Source organism: Medicago sativa, chromosome 7, assembly GCF_051527215.1.
Source record: "Medicago sativa cultivar Bolivia chromosome 7, Bolivia_mono, whole genome shotgun sequence".
Lineage (NCBI taxonomy): Eukaryota > Viridiplantae > Streptophyta > Magnoliopsida > Fabales > Fabaceae > Medicago > Medicago sativa.
In genome coordinates, this window is record NC_140755.1 from 31,141,237 (window position 1) to 31,145,870 (window position 4,634).

Genomic DNA, 4,634 nt, shown 5'->3' on the forward strand with positions numbered 1-4,634 from the left:
CATTTACCTTCTTTCAAAAGCAATAATGAAAACCAATTCAATAATTTTCAAGCCCAAAACTTTCCTTCTTTTCTTTGAAAAATACTAACTGGTGTCAATGGGACACTAGTTAAGGAAACTTGTTTCTTGTATTTTCATCATTAATAAAAAAGTCGTTTTGATCCCGACTTTGTTTTTATTTTGTGTTTTTTCTGGAAAACTGTAATACAAAAAACCTAAAAAGAATAATCTTTTCCAAATGTCTTCATACAATCATTCACTTGCTAAAATCAAACATAAATCATATATGCAGATTAAACATTGATAAACCCGTTGAACACCTTAACCCTGTACTCTCTCCCAACTGTGAGTTCCCTGTGTCCGAAGCTGAAGAAGGGGAGGATGAAGAGATTCCTGATGAGATCTCTCGCCTAATCGGGCATTTTTGACATTGAAGCTACAAACAAAAACATTAAGAAGATTGTCCAGAAGATGACATCTACTTACAAAGATTGGCATGAAGATGCCTTTTTATGAAAAATTTTTGAAAGAAGTTTTATCAAAGAAAAGAAAAATAGAGGATAATGAGACAATAGCTTTAACAAGATAATGTAGTATTGTCATACAAAAGAAATTGCCTCCAAAACTCAAAGATCCCGGTAGTTTTTCCATCCCTTGTGTGATTGGGAAAGAAACCAATGAGAAAGCCATGTGTGATCTAGGGGCTAGTGTTAGCTTGTTGCCCTTGTCCCTCTTGAAGAGGATTGGTATAGGTGATTTGAAACCCACTAAGATGACCTTTCAGTTGGCCGATCGTTCCATTATCTATCCGGCTGGAATTCTTGAGGATATCCCCATTGAGGTGGGAACAATTTATATGTCGGCGGATTTTATGGTAGTAGACATCAAAGCGGATTCCGAAATTCCAATCCTTCTAGGAAGGCCATTCCTCGCTACTGCGGGTGTTGTTATTAATGTTAAGTATGGTAATATAGTTTTTCATGTAGGTGATGAGAAGGTAGAGTTTTAAATTGCCAAATTGATGAAGGGTCCCTCTATTTTTGATTCATGCTATATGATTGATGTGATTGATCATTGTGTGAAAGAATGTTCTTGCACACAATGGTCTACGCAGCCCAGATTGAGAAACAGAAACTTTTTGATCGTCAAGCTAATGACGTTAAAAGAGCGCTGCGTGGGAGGCAATCCACGGTTTAATGTCTTTCTTTCTTTATTTTTGTTTTGCAGATTAGTAAATGAAAAGCCACATGAAGAGTCCTCCACAAGGTCCCCAATAAATTGTGAGCTTTCCCTTTTCCTTTTTCTTTTATTTTTGTAGTTTTCTTTTTTTGAAAATAATTGAGGACAATGTTTTACCCAAGTATGGGGGGAGTAAATAAAATGTCAAGTGTCGTAGTGTTTCAAACTCCCTTGAATTTTAATTTTTTGTTTTGTTTTATTGCGAAAGGTATGCAAGCAGCTTGTTTTGTTTTTATTGTGAAATATGACATAATTTTTTTGTTAAGTCTCTTCCCAAATGGTTGTTTTTTGTACATGAAAATGATTTATTGTGTTTTGAGTGTTCTTGCTATACCCACATCATGTTTTATTGTGAAAATTCTCTTTGAGAAAAGCACAAAGTTGCAGTCTTTGAGTAAGTGTGTAGGTAGGTATTTTAAGGAGCACGTTCTAACTTTAGTGGTAAATTGACCCTTAAAAATCTTCAAAGTAAAAGTAGTATAAGTTTGTGTGGGGATAAAAAGATCAAATCAAAGAGGGTCGGAAGCAAATATAATTATAAGGGTATGTCATTGACTCTGGGGGGCAGGAGCTGCACTACCTAACTTCCCACGTGAAGGTGTTGTATTCCTGAAAACTAAAAGTAGCTTCTGTAATTCCTTCTCACTTATAAAAAGGGGTCAGAACAAATAAAGATATAGGGGGCACCATTGACTCTAGGGGGCAGGAGCTGCACTACCTGACTTTCCACGTGAAGATGTTGTCTCTAAACATCAATAAAATTTCTGTAGTTCCCCAAAAGTGTTTAAATGTCAAATGAAGAAAGGACTTTTCTCGGTTGGTTTAGTGTTAAGGTTAAAACTTGTTCCTCATAATATCTCTTACACCGGAGCAAGAAAAAGCTGGACTAAACACACACACACACACTCACTTGAGACTTGTTGGGTTGAATAAGTTCATGAGAAATGTTTGAAGTTGTGATTAGTGTACGCTTAGAACAAAGCCTTGGAGGTGACAAGAGTTTAAAATGTGTTGTCATATGTTGAATTTTGTTTATGCTGCTAATGTTTATGCCTTTTGTGTAAGGACAAGCAAAGATTCAAGTATGGGGGAGTTTGATGAGTCAATAATTAGTGTTTCTAAGTGGTTATTTGAGTTTATTTTATTTAGATTTTATGTGTTTTTATTTACTTTTTAGAACTATTTTACTTCAATTGCTTGTTATTGAATTTCAGGAACAAATATATGAAAGATTGAGTCTTAGAGCAAAAGAATGGGGATTTGGAGCTGATTGAGGCAAAAAATATGAAGATCTTGTGCAAAAATATCAGGCACGACCGTGCCTGACAATGGCGTGGTCGTGCCTCCAAAGTTCACAGAGGAGGTTATTTTCCAGAGAGGTTGGCACGGCCCGTGCCACAAGTGGCACGGCCGTGCTCGATGGTGCCACCCCCTTTTAGTTGTTTTGCCAAACAAGCTGGCACGGCCCGTGTCTGCATAGGCACAACCATGTCAAGGTTCTAGCTGCCTTTTTTATTTTATTTTTGACCTAAAAGCCCATGGGTTTCCTTGCGGAACATTCTAGTGATGTATTTCTTGGGGCTTAAGTTAGTTTTAGGCTATAAATAGAGCAGCTAGCAGACATATCTATTCATCTTTTGTTCTTGGGAATTCTAAGCGACAATTATTTCTTGGAATAAAAGTTCTTCTTTACTTTCTTGTTATTTACTTTATGTTCTTCTTCTTCTTCTCTATGTCTACAATGAACATGAGTGAGTAGACTTCTTTGTCTTGTGATTGTTGGATGAGTCTAATGACCTAATCCCTATTAAACCAAGCCTAGAACTCTAAATATATTTTCTAATCTATTTCACCATTTTTCTAATGAAATAACAAGTATTAATCGAAGGACCGAAAGGTGAAGTTTTAATAGTTATTATTTCATCATCATAAATATCAAGCGAAGGATCGAAAGATGAAGTTTGGTATTGGAACAAGTTAAATTAGACAAGGATTGCAAAACATGAGAATAATCTAGCAAACCTTGAGACATTAAAGTTTCGTTCTTAAAGGGTTTCAATAGTAATCAACCATGAGAATAGGTGTGGTTGCTATTGAAATACATTCATTGAGACCGAAAGGAGATATGAAAAGCCAAAGAGAAACTTGTCTTTAGAAAATAGATCCAACGTAAGATTTAGGTTTAGGGTTTGGTTTGTGAAGGATTTGTCACCAAGATGAACCAATAATCCCAGGGCGTTTTTATTATTATTATTTTCAATTAAACAAAAATCCTAACTTTTGAACCTTTAAACTTTCATCTAATCATTATTTTAAAAGTGAATCAAAAACTCAACTCCCTGTCGGAACGATACTCTTTATTACTACTTCGGTAAACTGTGCACTTGCGGATTTACGACATCACTTATTTGATGAGGAAGTTGAGCCCGATGGTGATCATTCTAATATGGTTGAGACACATGATGATATAGCTGGTAGTGGAGAGGTTATTGACTTACTGAATCAACTTTCGGAAGATTGGAACAAGGATGGGCGTGTGAAGGAATATGAGTTTCACTCTCTTGAGAAACAAAAGAAGCCTTATGTGTTTGGCTCTTGTGACACAACTCAGGTAGATAAGGGGCCGTTTCAGAATGTCTCCACTAGTAAAGCATATGTTGTTTTGGTTTCTTCAGTTTCTGTTAATGGTTCTCCATCACCGCAGGTAGTCTTGACTCCTTATGATGAGTTGTCTCACCCTATTCTTGATGACAGAAGTTCGGTTGAGGTTTGTAATGAAGCTATAAATAACACTACTAACCTCGTTGTAAATGTGCCAACGGTTGACGGTGGTGGGGGTAGTAGGTTTGATAAGTTGTTGCATGCTCCCAGAGTTGTTAAGCACACTACTTGTCCTCCAGGTCGGGGTCGTTCTGTAACATCTGGTCTGTGGAGTTTGGAACGGGTCAATAGCCAAAATCTTGCTAAAGATGGTGTTATTTTACCGATGAATAAAAAAGTTATAAATATATCATCTTCCACAGGTGGGCCACGAGTTACTAAGAAGAAGAGTGATGGTTATCTTTGTCATACTGCGCAAAGTTTGAGGCGTATTTCTAGACTTCCGGCTAAAGATCGTGAAGATGTTCTCTGTGCTCTGAAAAGGAATATGAAGAGGCGGACGAGGGCGTCTGTTGTTTTAAAATCTAAGGTAATCTATAATGAAGGATCCACGATTACTAGTGATTCTTAGTCTTCTTTAAATAACGATTGGAAGAATTGGGTGGTGCTTCATGGAAATGATCAAGTGGCTAATGAGGATGTTAGGGTGATATGGAAGTAGATTGGGCTCAAATTTAATGGGGATAAAAATAATATGTTTGATGTGTTGTCTACTGTGAGGCGAAAAAATAAAG

General features: G+C 36.7%; 1 pseudogene; it reads left to right on the top strand.

Moving 5' to 3' along the window:
- Nucleotides 1–502: 502 nt before the first annotated feature.
- Nucleotides 503–2,513, top strand: LOC146905582 (uncharacterized; annotated as a pseudogene).
- Nucleotides 2,514–4,634: the final 2,121 nt, after the last annotated feature.